The 16,272-nt window shown below is 39.6% G+C and overlaps 1 long non-coding RNA gene across 2 annotated transcripts in view; it reads left to right on the top strand.

Annotated features, from left to right (window-relative positions):
• Positions 1-955: 955 nt before the first annotated feature.
• LOC136874742 (uncharacterized) overlaps positions 956-16,272 on the top strand; it is a 110,702-nt gene continuing 95,385 nt past the window's right edge. For both annotated transcript variants that reach the window (XR_010860285.2, XR_010860286.2), the window contains exon 1: positions 956-1,401. This is a non-coding gene — a long non-coding RNA (uncharacterized lncRNA). The remainder of the gene's footprint in view (positions 1,402-16,272) is intronic.

The raw sequence follows: 16,272 nt of genomic DNA, 5'->3' as shown, positions 1-16,272 counted from the left end.
GAAACAATGATACATATTGTGGGAGATTCTGAGAGCGAAAAACAATCTTAATTGTTCCAGTAAGAACGCCGGTCACTCCACTGGGTTCGACAACCTTACGATTAAGGCGCTATACCGATTTGACCCGAACAGAAGATTTAAGATATTTAAGAATGTCGGAATCAGAAACGTTCTTTTCCACACCGCATATAAGTCCAACGCGGAAGATATTTGAGCTGGGAATATACGCTTTCAGAGAGTGAGTGAGATTCAAACATCGAATGGCGTAAAAAAGAATTAGCTTGAATAGCGGAACTAAATTCCACGAGTAATCTATTTCGTCCTTTAGGCGTTATACCTTTCACAAAAATATTATTATCATAAAACAATCGCCCAAGCGCCATGGGATGCAATCCACCAATGTTTTTAGACTTAGTTGAGTCTACAAAGACAATGAACGGACCAAAATTAGCATGTTGATAGACCTCCAACTCCACAGGAGGTGGGGGAGGTGTCGGAATGTCATTAGATTGTTGAGGGTCTAATGGCTGCTGTAATGAATTCATACTTGAATTGAGATTAATCAAATCAGTTTGCATAGACACAGTTTCTTCATGACCAACATTTTCATTAGAGGAGGGATCCGGCGCCTCATCTCCTCCACTATCGGTATCCATCGATGAAGTTTACACGGACACGCACTCACACTAATCTCACACACCAGACTGTAAACCAAAGAACGACCCGCACCGTACGAGACACACGGACGGACTGCAATTAAACATGTGTTGTGCGGTGCACTGTGTTCTGGTCCTCCGCGAGTAGACCTACTTGCAGTTGTAAGCGGTGGGGGTCGGTGGTGCGCTCTACTGCTACAACCGGATTACTCATCGGTATTACTTATTCTCTTTGGTATTACTCGCTCCGCTCCCAGTTCTACTTGACAGCATGTAGGCCACCCGCTATCAGAACAGCATTCACTTTGCAGAACAGAAAATACCTGTCAGTCAGCTGAGAAGCTGCTGTACGCCGCTATAGTCTATAACCGAGCCATTGCAATGAGAGCCTACAGTTGCCCAGAGTTTGTTTACTCTCCGGGAGAGGTTTCATTTTAGTATTTTATGCTTGTCGATAGTTTTCAATCTGCATTTGTTTATATTTGTTGATAGGTTAGGAAGTCGAAATATTTGATAACTAGTGTGAACTGTCATGTGGAAGTTACAGAAGTTAGTAAATGGAATAGAGTATAAGGAAGTTTGTGGCGAAGGTGAACTGCTATTGTGTTCATAAGGATTCCACGAACGGACTGGTTTTGATTGCAAAACCCTTTCCTGTAAAGACTGTCATTTTATGACTTTAGGTGCGAGAGGCATTACAACTTGTGTGGATGGACACATGTTGATCAGTACGTTGTGCCGTTCAGTAAGTGACAGAATTTTTGAAACTATTTGGAGATTTGTCTTTGCTATACCGATGATTGTTGGACTGGAGGGGAACGCGATCCACCACCACTGGCCTTCTATCCCTTTCCCTATGCTTCCTGTGATTAATAAGATCCTCCCTGAAGGTGGTACCTAAAGAAACATTCAGATAAGGGAGCCAGAATTTACAGATTATTTAGGGTTTTTCTTTTGATTTTGCAATACGCCCATTGTTAAAAATCAACACCGTCCCGAACCGTGAAATTCCTCCTCTAATTGTAAATTTATTGCCGATTTTTTGTAACAGTTGTGTGATAATTAGGATCCGGATATAATTGTGGGTAATATTTTTATTCTGAAGGTATGCACTTTACTTTGATAATGAATTCCTGAATATGTAATGTTTTTCTCCGGTCTCGTGTGGCAGTTTTATATAAAGGTTTTATTTTCATTTTTGATGTTTTTATTGTTTGGTTTGACTCCTTAGCATACTGATTTTCATTTCGGAGGACCCTTGGTTCGCTTCCCGGTCGGTCCGGGGATTTTATTTGCGTATGATTAATTTTTTGGCTCGGGGACTGTGATTTATGTTCGTCTTAATACACCTCTCTTCATTTACGTACCGTACACAACACTACCTCAGAAACCCACAGGAGTGAGTATGCCTCTCCATATAGGGCGGGTTTCAGGAAGGGTATCCAGACGTAAAACTGGGTCAAATCCCCGTGTAAAGTGCCGACCCCAAGACATTGGGGAAAAAGTTATAGTTATTGTCTCGAGAATATTTTTGTTATTATGCGCGAAAACTTTTTCATAGTCTATTGCAGTACCATTGGGTGCAATACAATACCAGAAACATAAAGCTACATTCATTTATTTTCTATCTGCACTCTCTGTTTCATATACTGTACTTAATGGGCCTAATATACATTGCCTTACAAAAAAATTGAAGCACCCAAAAGAAATGGTCAGATGTCAATGTGACTTCGTACATGTAAACGCTATCGGTGGGTATGTAAGTGATTAGAGTTGCAATTCTCTTTGACAAGTAGAACGGCCACCAAAGTGTATTAGGCTAGTGCTGTTTGTGTTTAGTGTTGTTACCAGGTTTCATAGGGTATATAAGGGGCATGAACAGTGTCAGATGTTGAGGGAATACTGTGAAGGATACGGAGATGCCACATATTCGTGTGAGACAGTGTTATCAGCACCTAACAGAATTTGAAAGGGGGGCCTCATTGTGGGTCTCTATTTGGCTGGCTGATTGAATTGCGCTACATCCAGATTTGTCAGGCATTCGGATGTGACAGTGGTCCAATGTTGGACTGCTTCGGAATGTGAGGGCAGGCATACTCATCGTCGAGGTTTCAGTCGATCACGTCTGACCACTACAAGAGAGGATCACCGTATTGTGCACCAAACACATCATAACCCCTTCACATTTACGCCTGCTATCCGAGAACAAGTAATGGGCTCCCTGCAACATTGTGTGTCATTCTGCACCATTAGTCGGAGACCTGCAGTAGCCGGTCTAGTGAATTACCGTCCCATGTGTAGGCTGTCGTTAACACCACAACTCATACGGCTGCGTTTGGAGTGGTGCCATGACCGAGAAACATGGACTGCTAATGAATGGTGTCGCATTGTGTTCAGCGCTGAATTGCGGTTCATCACTTACCCGGATGACCATCGTTCGTGAGTATGGCAGCGACCTGGGCAGAGGTCCCATTCTTCCAATGTTTTGGAGAGGCACAGCTGTGTTATTCCTGGCATCATGGTGTGGGGAGCCATCGGGTATGACTTCAGGTCACAGCTGGTAGTGATTGAGGGGACTCTGACGGCACAACAGTACATGATACCTCTCGTGAGACAGTATCATGGTGCCATTTTTCAACAGGATACTACTTGTGCACTCACGGTACGTGTCTCTATGAATTGTCTGCATAATGTTGAGGGTACTGCCATGGCCGGGAAGATCCCCAGATCTGTCCTCGATAGAACATGTGTGGCATCAGTTCGGACATAAACTTCATCTCATGCCAGTATGTGGGATATTAAGGACCAGTTACAACAGTTGTGGGCCAGCTTGCCTCAGGACAGGATACAACGGACATCCTTTCCAGCTGAATCAGTGCATACATCCAGGCAGAGGGGATGCATCATCCTACTGATAAGTGTACGTGTACAGCCAAGTTCTTTGTACATTTGACTCGATTTTGTAATCACTGAAATCACGTCTCATACCCTCTCAACACGTGAAGTTTCATTTTGTTTCCTCTTCCCCTTCTGGGCGCTTCAATTTCTTTTTTTCAAGCAGTGTATCATATCTAACACTGGAGAGTTTAAACTTGTCTTCTAATAACACTAGTAACCAATATTTTGTAGGCATGAAAGTACTGTAAATGTATTTCATTGGCCTTTTTTTAATACATTGCAAAGATGGGACCTGCTAATAGCAAGTTGATACAATATAGTGCACTTTTTATTGCATCAGCTCATTGAGAGGTCACTCTTTCTTTGGTCCCTAGATGTATCCCCCCTATCCTACTAATGCCTCAGAAGATGCAAAAGTTTTTAGATTTTGTACCACCTGTATGTTTATAGAATCCAATGTTTCTAAAGCAAACTACTCTGTTTTTTCACTATTATTAACAAAAATCTATTTCAGTTCATGATCTACTTCTTCCTATAGCAGCAGCTCAATGGAAGATATGGTAAATCAGACATTTGAAAAGATGATATCTCTGGGAAAACTTTGTCTGTTGTATTATTCTAATACTAGTACTAATTTGGTGTGTGATTTGGGTCAAAATCTTGCAGAAGAACTAAACTTAGCTTATTCTCAGGTAGTTTTTTTATGTTGTTTTCATGGTACAGTGTATGCTTTAAGAAAATGAAATCTGGACATTAGGAAAACAGGAGAAGAACTGACTTGAAGTAGCATTTGTCTGGTGTGAAAATGGGAAACCACGGAAAACCATCTTCAGGGCTGCCGACAGTTGGGTTCGAACCCTCTGTCTCCCGGATGCATGCTCACAGCTGTGCACCCCTAACCGCACGGCCAACTCGCCCGGTACATCCAAATGTTATATAGATGGTGATTTCCATAGGGGATCTGAAATATTTGTTCCGAATGAGTAAATTTATAATACCAATATAAATAGTCCGTTATTGGACATTATAAATTTTCCACTTATGTCATTCCTGGTTGCCAGCGTTTCGCCCTCGTGTGCTAGGCTGGGCTTATCAGTTGGAACCTAGCACACCTACCAAGACGCATGGCTAGTGCATACCGTGGAGGCCATTGCGTAAGCTAATTCAGGTCCCCTATGGGAATCACCATCTATATCATCTGATGGCCAAGCAGGCATCAATTTTTGATAATGAGACAAAGTCTTTCACAGTGCATTGGCACTGCCGGTGGCTCTAATTAGCCTACGCAGTGGCCTCCACGGTATGGACTAGTCATGCGTCTTGGTAGGTGTGCTAGGTACCAACTGATGAGTCCAACCTAGCACGCGGGGGCGAAATGCTGGCCACCAGAAATGAGTTAGCTGGAAAATTTATAATGTCCAATAACAGACCATTTATATTGTTATTACATCCAAATGTTGCGTAGGTTAAAATATAACTATGTCTGTGGATTGTACAGATTTAATACAACATGAGTGGCTTTATAAAATGAATTAATCATGCAGATAACCTAACATTGTAAAAATATTGCAAATGTTATTGACTGTATACATAGAATGTGCAAGATTAATGCCACATTTAGATTAGCTTCATGCAATAAGTCAAAGAAAGGTAGACTTTTGTTGAACTGCATAAGCTGATCTAAGGATTTCACAAGTTAATACTTAACGACAGTACGGGCTCGAATATGAAATTTATCACTTTTACTATTGTCGTTCCCCTTCTATTATCAGTTTTATCAGGCTATATTTATTAATTTGGAAGATGTGACTAATATAAGCTTCTTACCAGCATTTTTTGAGGGTTAAAACTATGAACCATGTGACTCTGTGGACCATATGATCTTTTCTTTTAATCTACAATGTGTCCTCATAAGAGATATTTCAATCTTATCTCAGACAATGATTGTCTTCTAGTTTTATTAATTGCATTAATATCCACAGTTGAAAGTTTCGATTGCTCACTTGTTGTAGATTACAATTCAGTAGCCTGTATTTTTCTGAAACTTTCACTATGCATCAAGATCTGTGGATTGTCTTATTTTGTCATCACACAAAGCAGAGCAAACATGAAAGTTAGCAGTCTCTGCATCCTTTAACAATTTATTGGACTACTTGGCTGCTATTTTTCAGTTACAGAAGCTATTATGACCTACTTCATATCGTCGTTCCCCTTCTACCTTGCTTTCTATTATCAGTTTTATTAGGCTGTATTTATCATTTTGGAAGATGTGACTAATAAAAGCTTCTTTCCAGAATTTTGCGAGGTTTAAAACTATGAACCATGTGACTCTGTGAACCATATGATCTTGCTGCAGTCAGGAGGCGTACACGTCCTAATGAAGCAGGTAGCCAAGCCGTAAGTGCAATCATATCGGACGGGTATCTGTCAAGAGACCAGACTGATGAATGGTTCATAAAAGGGGTAGCAGCTTTTCAGAAGTTGCAAGGGCAGCAGTCTGGATGATTGGCTGATACAGCCTTATAATAATACTAGCTGATGTACCCTGCCTCGCTACAGGATTCTCAGAAAGACTGTCTTTGTGGTTTTCCTAACTGAAATCAACTTAGACCATTACAAAAATATCAGGAGGAATGTAGGGATTAAAAGCAATGTTAACATATAAAATACTTGCTCAAATGAAAAACCCGTGGATTTTCTCACTTTTAATGAACAGTACTACGATATACAATAATAAAGTTTTATTATGAATCCACCTGTTCAATACATAATGTATTCATAATAAAACTTTATTATTGTATATCAACAGATTTCAATACGGATTAAAACATGAGATTAGTCACTTGCAACAGTACTACGAAGCCGATCCAACAGTCCAAAGTTCCAGTGCTGGAATGACCAGGCCGCAGACAGCCGCGAACACTCCTCTGCCATTGTTCCGTTAAATATGCACACTGCTCATTCCAGTCAGTGCCTCAGGGTAGGGATTGAAATAGGTCGAATGCTATGATGAACTAGTTTGTTACGTAGTATTCCAGTTACCAGTAGTATCAGAAAATTTATGAACCAGACAAATGGCATGCTTAAAAAGAAAGTTATCTAACTCCCCAGCTACTTCCCGCCAATATTCAGGCAGGCTGTTATACTCGGTATGATCGGGCGAGTTGTCCGTGCGGTTAGGGGTGCACACCTGTGAGTTTGCGTCCAACTAGTAGTGGGTTCGAAAACCACTGTCAACAGCCCTGAAGATGGTTTTCCGTGGCCTCCCATTTTCACACCATGCAAATTCTGGGGCTGTACTGTAATTGACGTCAGGGCCGCTTCTTTTTTCACTTCTACCCCTTTCCTAACCCATCGTCGCCACAATACCTATCTGTGTCGGTGCGACGTAAAGCAGATTTTAAAAAAATACCTGGTATACGGCAGCAATCCTTTCTATCGGACAAGACTGGCAACAGAAGACACAACAAACAATGGTCAATGTAATGTTATTGTTGTTCAGTGTTATGAGCTTTCTGTATTGTAGGCCTTCACATTTAGTTTCCTTTCGACTCTGTGATATTAGGGCACCTTACGAAATTATTTATAGCGTACACTGTAGTTCCTTATTCCCCGACTTTACACAACGATTTTCATTAAATTCTGTTTACCCATTTTCTCGTAACTTGGCGCTGATATGGTCTTAGCAACAAAAATCCAAATTCATGAATATCTCTGTTATCATAGCCGGTATGGTAAAAACGTATAAGACATATATGTTCGGAAATGTAATACTATATAACTTAAGTAATGTAGTATTTGTCGATAGGACCACTAATAACATAAATATTTGAGAATTAAATTTTAGGCCTTCCCCTAAACTACCATTCCACTCAGCGTGAATAAAATATTGTAGCAATGTATTTCCCTACTTTGCATACCGATTTTCATTATGATGGGACCACTAATAACATAAAAATTTCAGAATTTAAGTTTAAGCCTTCCCCTAAACTACCATTTCTTTCAGCGTGAATAAGATTATTTATAGCCTTGATTGTAGCGACCTATTTCCAGACTTTGCATACCAATTTTTATTAAGATAGGACCACTAATAACATAAATATCTGAGAATTAAATTTTAGGACTTCCCCTAAACTACCATTTCACCAAGCTCGATAGCTGCAGTCGCTTAAGTGCGGCCAGTATCCAGTATTCGGGAGATAGTAGGTTCGAACCCCACTGTCAGCAGCCCTCAAGATGGTTTTCCGTGGTTTCCCATTTTCACACCAGGCAAATGCTGGGGCTGTACCTTAATTAAGGTCATGGCTGCCGCTTCCTTCCCACTCCTAGCCCTTCCCTGTCCCATTGTCGCAATAAGACCTACCTGTGTTGGTGTGACGTGAAGCCAATAGCAAAAAAAAAAAAAAAAAAAAAAAAAAAAAAAAAAAAAATCATTTCTCTTACAAGGAAACATCAGCAATGGGTAAGTCGCCGATCGCGATGAAACTTGGAAAACACATTGAGGTACACGTAAAAATGATGTCGGCATCAATTTTGGGTGCCAACATTCATTAGGGCATTAACTACGGGGCCTAAAAGTTGCGACATTTCAAATTCCGCGTGATCAGCGATGAATACCTGCTGGCCAATGCTAAGCTGGCAAACTGCGTAGCTGGAGACATGCCTCTGCACCTTCTCCCCTCCCCGCTCCAATTGGTTCGCCACCGCACGTTCCCTTTCTCCCCGAACTTGCCGTCTGCTTAGCTGTTCAACGGGACCGACTCTATACTTTGCTTCTTTTCGTACTGTAATTATTGAAATTCTTTAAATTACGTTCCGTTTCACACATAATGATAATAAATAACCTACACTAATATACCCATATTTTATTCAAATGTTATATTTTCATTCCTGCTCATTCCGGTGAGTTGTCACATTCGCGGGTACAACTCCGAGTTAAGTACCACCGGGCGAGGTCAAACGTGGGAGGGGGTACCACGTCCTACCTACGCTTAAATTATTATTTACTTCTAAAACGCCTTAAAGCTGTCGATAGTGTCCTTTAGAGTGGACATACATATGGAATTAATTAAATTAAATCACCCACCACTAAATAAATCTCCCACCTTTAAACAACGTTAAATACCTTTTTATGTAAAGAAATTACGTGCCCGGGTAGAGGATCTCAATGAATGTAATGAGATTCGGTACCTCGGGATATCAAAACCTGGTTATAGGTCCAGATCTTTTTTTTATGACCCCCCCGCCCATTTTGTGTACGCTACCAGTTGTGTCATAACAAAACAACATTGCGGACGACGACAACAACAATTTATAAACTCCGAGTTTGAAACTACTGGTATTTTCCGTATTGCGTACTCTGGTATAAGGAATAGGCCTATAGGTAGAATGTTTTTATTTGTGCTTGTACTGAATGATTTATTTATGTTTTGCAGTGACAGGCACAACACATTTCAATTGCAGCAATGGTTGTTGAATATAAATTAATTTAATGGATAGGCAACGTCGATATGAGTATGACATGGAATGTAGTAAAGTTTGACGTAATAAGAAAAGCCTTGAAACATAAAAAAGATGTACATTTATATATGCAATAGATATACAGTAATCACAGGCAGACCTGTAGTCTTACTGTACCGGTACTTTTGCGTTATAGCTGACGAAGGTCTATGTATTCAACAAGTACCGATATTAAAGTATCACACTACAGTCTTCTGGGTATAATGGCAGTTACATATGCAAACAGTTAAATGGGTATTGTACGAACTGGTACAACAAAAAACAATTACATGGCAACACAATAAATGACTCCGTAACAATTACATCGGGCAAACTCCCCGTCAATAACTGATAGTAAACAAAAACAATTTTTGGTCTATTCGAAACATTAAGAAATAGTGAAAAGAAAAACAAAACACAATGAACAACAGGCACCATACTTTTTTTTTGTGAATTGCTTTACGTTGCACCAACACAGGTAGGTCTTATGGCGATGATGGGATAGGAAAGGCCTAGGAGTTGGAAGGAAGCGGCTGTGGCCTTAATTAAGGTACAACCCTAGCATTTGCCTGGTGTGAAAATGGGAAACTACGGAAAACCATCTTCAGGGCTACCGACAGTGGGATTCGAACCCACTATCCCCCCGGATGCAAGCTCACAGCCGCGCTCCTCTAACCGCAAGGCCAACTCACCCGGTGCATACGTTTTCATAAACATTTCAGCAAAAGTAAACTGACTAATACAACGTGGAAATTACAAAGGAGAGATATGAGGAAGGCTGATAGAGTACACAAAGTGTACAACCGGTTCTCTTCGACAGCTAAGCGGCCGGCAAGCGCGGCGAGAAGGGGAACGTGCGGTGGCGAACCACTTGTAGTGGGGAGGGGAGGAGGTGCAGAGGTGTGTCTCCAGCTACGCAGTGTGCCATCTTAGCATTGGCCAGCAGGTATTGATCGCTGATCGCACGGAATTTGAAATGTCGCAACTTTTAGGCCCCGTAGTTAACGCCCTAATGAACGTTGGCACCCAAAATTGATGCCGACATCATTTTTACGTGTACCTCAATGTGTTTTCCAAGTTTCATCGCGATCGGCGACTTACCCATTGCCGATGTTCCCTTGTTAGCGTGAATAAGATTATTTATGGCCTAGATTGTAGTGACTTATTCCGGACTCTACATACCGATTTTCATTAAATTCTCTTCAGCCGTGTTCTCGTGATGCGTGTCCATACATACATACATACATACAGACAGACAGAAATTACAGACAATTAAAAGGTACATTTCCTTGCTACTATGGACATGACCGATACAGAAGGTGGTGATTGGTGATTATTGTTTTAAGAGGAAGTACAACAAGGCAACCATCCTCTATTAACACTAATCAGAAGGAAAAAATTGAAGGGATCCGACACTTCGAAAAATGAAGATATCGGTCAAAGGAAGACAAGGGCCACGAAGGGCGTGAAAATGAAAGACTCCCTAGCTCTCGCAAACCTAATAGCGTCGGGGTCGGAAAAGAACAAGAGTTGACCAAGGAAGGTGGGATAGGATAGATGAAAGTGAAGAGCCTCTGAGCAAAGTACAGACAAAACTCTTATTTTATATATATATATTTAATATGATCATACCATTATTCAACAAAAGAAGTAGAAGAAAGTGTACAAACTACAGAGGAATTACCCTGCTACAACACTGCCTCAAGATACTGGAAAAGATCATAGCGAAGAGATTAAGAACAAGGATAGAACATCAGTTTGAAGAAGAACAACATGGCTTCAGAGGCAATAGGAACAATAGACCAAATTTTTGCTGTTAGACAACTAATGGAAAAGTACTGGGGAAAATGGAAAGATCTGATAGTAGTGTTCCTAGATATAGAAAAAGCGTATGACAGTGTTCCAAGGAGCAAAATATGGGAATGTCTGCATAAACTAGGAGCTCCAAGTTCTCTAATTCGTAAGATCCAATTGCTATATGAAAACTGTGAAAGTAGTGTACGGTACAAATAGGAAATGGTAGGTCTGAATGGTTCAAAAATAATAAAGGTGTTCTATAATCCACCTATTCAATACTTTATTTCCACTTATACTGGTTACATAAACACAATAACACTTATTTGGGATATGTTTCACCCTCAATTTAGGGCATCTTCAGCCTAAAATAATCTTCAAAATGTTCGAACCCCACTGTCGGCAGCCCTGAAAATGGTTTTCCGTGGTTTCCCATTTTCACACCAGGCAAATGCTGGGGCTGTACCTTAATTAAGGCCACGGCAGCTTCCTTCCCACTCTTAGCCCTTTCCTGTCCCATCGTCGCCATAAGACGTACCTGTGTCAGTGTGACGTAAAACAACTAGCAAGAAAAAAAAAAAAAATCTTCAAAATTACATATAATATTACATATGGAAGCTAAAAGATTAGCTAGTTACTAAAATTTGATACATGAAATGTGAATATTGATACATTAATAAAAACATGTTAATGGAACACTGTCAATGATTATACTAAAAATATCTTGTCAGAGACTATAACTTCTTCCATTAAAAATACATAACGTCATTATCACATTGGTAATCCACTAACAATTTTATTTGAACCATTTTAATTAGACTACGTATTTTTAATGGAAGAAGTTTTAGTTTCTGACAAGATATTTTTAGTATAATCATTGACAGTGTTCCATTAACATGTTTTTATTAATGTATCAAATTTTAGTAACTAGCTAATCTTTTAGCTTCCATATGTAATATTATATGTAATTTTGAAGATTATTTTAGGCTGAAGATACCCTAAATTGAGGGCGAAACATGTCCCAAATAAGTGTTATTGTGTTTATGTAACCACTATAAGTGGAAATAAAGTGTTGAATAGGTGGATTATAGAACACCTTTATTATTTTTTGCACTGTAATTTTTCAATACGGACCAAAAATGAAGTTTATAACATGTAATAGGTCTGAACAGTTCCAAACAGAGGTGTACAACTTGGCAGCCCACTATCTCCACTACTTTTCCTTGCACTCATGGATGTAATCATTAAAGAAATTAAAGCTGCAGAACCTGGAGATTTGAGTGTATTAGTGTTTGCAGATGATGTTGCCATTTGGGGAGGAACAGAGCAAGAAATCCAAAGGAAATTAGATTGCTGGGTCAACAAATTTAAGGAATATAAGTTAACTGTGAGTAAGAAGAAAACAGTAGCAATGAAATTGATTAGAACACCCAGCAAATGTGACCTCAAACTTCATGGAGAGAGAATTGAATGTGTAAAAAGCTTCAGCTATTTTGGAAGTATTGTATTGAACCAGGGGAGTACTGAATTGGAAATCCAGAACAGAGTGACAAAAGGTTCCGTGTTCTTCTATCAGGAACGAAATCTAGTGTGGGACAAAGCAGTTCCCATAAAAGCCAAACAATCTTACCTTCTGCCAATCATGATATATGGGTTGGAGACCTGAGTGTTATTGAAAAGAGACATCAGCATACTGCAAGCATGTGAAATGAAATTTTTATGATCTGCTATGCAAGAACAAGAGACAGAATTGTAAATGAGTGCATTAGAAATGACATGCAAGTGACCTGTATGATGGAAGAAAGACTATGCATTGCACGGTTGAAATGGTTTGGGCATGTGCAAAAGATGGAAGAGACCAGAACCCCCAGACAATACTTGGAAATGGCAGTTACAGGAAGGAGACCTGTTGAACGTCCCAGAAGAAGGTGGCTGGACCAAATAAATGCAGACCTTATCGAGAAAGGAACAACATTGCAGGATGTAAAAGGAGAGGAACTCTGTAATGACAGGAACCAATGGAGGCATATTGTCCACAAAAGTCCTACCCGGCCCGCTGATGATGATGGCTTAGCTATATTGAGGAGAAACAGCTCCCTCTGTATGAATGAATGATGTACTGATCATGATTTCTTCCTTGGTAAAATATTCCAGTGCTGGGCTGAGTGGCTCAGATGGTTAAGGCGCTGGCTTATTGAGCCCAAGTTGGCAGGTTTGATCCTGGCTCAATTCAGTGATATTTGAAGTTACTCAAATATATCAACTCTGTGTCGGTCAATTTACCGTCGCGTAAAAGAACTCTTGGGACAAAAGGACAGAATTCTGGCACCTCGTTGTCTCTGAAAACCATAAAAGTAATTAGTGGGACGTAAAATCAGTAACATTATTATAAAATATTCTGGAGATAATTGTCCCCCATACGGATCTCTAGGTGGAGACTACACAAGACGGGACAATCGTCAAAAAGATGAATACTGACATTCTGCAGGTCAGAGGGTGGAATGTTAGGAGTTTGAATCATTGAGGTAGGTTAGAGAATCTGGAAAGGGAAATGGATAGACTTAAGTTAGAAGTAGTTAGTGTAAGTGAAGTACTGCGGCAGGAATAGCAGGATTTTTAGTCAGGTGACTACAGAAATACTTTTTACAATGTTGGGTTATCTGAGTAATTAATTTATAAAGCCACTCATGTTGTAATAAATCTGTACAATCCATGGACATTGAGTGAAATATAAACATGTGCAGCGCTCTCAACACGTGAAGTTTCATTTCGTTTCCTCTTCCCCTTCTGGGTGCTTCAATTTATTTTTGTCAGGCAGTGTATCATACCTAACACTGGACAGTTTAAACTTGAATTGATTTTGTAATCACTGAAATACGTCTCATACCCTCTCAACACGTGAAGTTTCACTTCGTTTCCTCTTCCCCTTCTGGGTGTTTCAATTTCTTTTTGTCAGGCAGTGTATCATACCTAACACTGGAGAGTTTAAACTTGAATTGATTTTGTAATCACTGAAATAATGTCTCATACCCTCTCAACACGTGAAGTTTCACTTCGTTTCCTCTTCCCCTTCTGGGTGCTTCAATTTCTTTTTGTCAGGCAGTGTATCATACCTAACACTGGACAGTTTAAACTTGACTTCTAATAACGCTAGTAATATTTTGTAGACATGAAAGTACTGTAAGTGTATTTCAATGGCCTCTTTTTAGTACTGTTGTGAGGCAAGCTCTGCTATCATACTGTTACCCACAGCTGTCGTCATAAATACATACGATGCTGAGATAAAATAGTTACACTGTAATAGTTGATATATAGCTTAAGCAGACAAGTGGTAGAAGAAGCAGCACGATATAATAATCATAATAATAATAATTTACAGCAGAATTCGCGCAGTGAGAAGGAATTAGACCAACATAAAATGACAGGAACAAGAAAAATCTCAAACTTAACAGAGTAAATAAGATATATATTTAACAAATAATAAAATAGTAAACATTTCTCAACAAGTTTAGTAAATCGCAGACAAGAGTTTGCTGGACAGTAAAATATATAGAGGAAACTTCACAAGACAAGGAAAATGTGCCACATTTACAATATAGATACTGTATTTAGGAATACATCAAAACCCATATGAATAAGTATTAAGCGTACAATGAAGAGTAATAAAAGTCGAAATAAAGGAAGCAACCTGAAAGAAGATGCGAAAGGAAGAGAAAGGGGAAAGGAAGTAGGGATCGAATGGGGGAAGGGATTCTCTTCGCCGGGTGTAGCTACGCTGCAGAATGTGTTGTTGTTGTTATTATTATTATTATTATTATTATTATTATTATTATTATTACTATTGTTCCGAGGTATCTGTGGAACAGCAGAGGTAAAAGAAGGTGCTGGGTGGAACAGGTCACGACTACGAAATTAAAGTTAATTTAAAATTTAACAAAGGTTATATTTTCTTTTCAAGATAAATAAATAACAAGCATAACAGGTACTCAGTAGCATATCAACCAGTTAAGAATGTACAATTGCAATTTGTTAATGGATTTGGTTTTCGAGCCCAGACACGCAATCCTTGAGCAATGAGCCCAACTTTACCTATGTACAAAGTTCAACAAAGGGGCAGAAAACCCCAATCATGCCAAGGAGCACTAGCTCTCAATTACCCAGTTAAGCCTGCTCGAGGCACACAGAAAATACATTTTTAAGAAAGAGCAACCCGCTCTCAAAGTGCAAGCCAATTCAAAAGTCACACCAAACTCCACCTTCAAGCTGCCCTCCGGGCACACAAGAACAGGGGTAATGATACCCAACCTATTGAGGCCTATTCAGTAAAAAAACAGGTTAATTATATGGCCCAAAATTCCAACTTGACTGGAGGCGTAACTTGCACTTCTAATACACTTTTACCTATTTGGCACTAGGCCATATACACAAGGGCTAATCCCATACTAAAGAGGTGACTTGTATAAGAAGACTTTATTACATTTAAAAAAAAAGAAACGGTTGTGAAAACAAATTCTCCTCAAAACAATAGGAGTGGGAGCTCGAGAGGGTTAGCACTCTCTATCCCAATTTATAGTTAAAGAGCCGAAGTTTTGCCAAGTGTCTATTACATTTAAAAGATAGGTTACATGGGAAAAGTTTTCGAACCTGCCCCGAGGGTTAAACTGCTGAGCTAGCGAGAAATGAAGTTATGAAACGGCCATTACCTTATGGATGAACTGCTGCCCGAAGAAAGAGGCGCTACCCGCCCCCTGCTACATAATCACACTAGGAGAGATGTTACTGAAGTGGCCCCGAGACCTAAAAATCAGCAGTTTATATACCCTCGTGGAAAATTCGAGACGTTTCATGAATTATTACAATCCACCCACAATATTTTATTGGGTAACAGCAAAAACTAATACACCAGACGAAGAAGAAACACCTTATTGGTGGAAAATTAATTACAGAAATTCTTCATTGGTCAAATTCAAAACTGGCGGAAAGAGAAGGGTTATACTGCCAACCCAAACAATGACTGAAAGAAATTTAACAAAGAACAAACTTATGAATAGCAAATTTCTTCAGAAAAAAAGTTCCTTCACTTCACACTAGGGTGCACAATTGTAGTTCTTAAGTAGTGCCATCTAGAAGAGAATGTTCACACTTCTTACTACAGAGAAAACAAAAACAAATCGAAACAGGCATAGTTCAGAACACTTCAAAATTTACCGAGAGACATCTTCTGAGAAACCTTAGAATTAATATGGTTGTTAAAGTTAAGGCTTTCTCCAGTAGATGAGTTTCAACTGGCGCAATGTTTGAATTAGTGGCGTGGAGGTGTACCGCCCGGTACAGACCTCCCCCCGCCCCCCCAAAGTCCTTCCGAGGGGTGACACAGGAGAAAACAAAATTTGTTTTAAAACAGTCCAAGTTTTGCTGTAGATTA

Source organism: Anabrus simplex, chromosome 5 (genome assembly GCF_040414725.1).
Source record: "Anabrus simplex isolate iqAnaSimp1 chromosome 5, ASM4041472v1, whole genome shotgun sequence".
Lineage (NCBI taxonomy): Eukaryota > Metazoa > Arthropoda > Insecta > Orthoptera > Tettigoniidae > Anabrus > Anabrus simplex.
The sequence above is the reverse complement of the archived record's forward strand: the minus strand, read 5'-3'. Positions and strand labels throughout refer to the sequence as shown.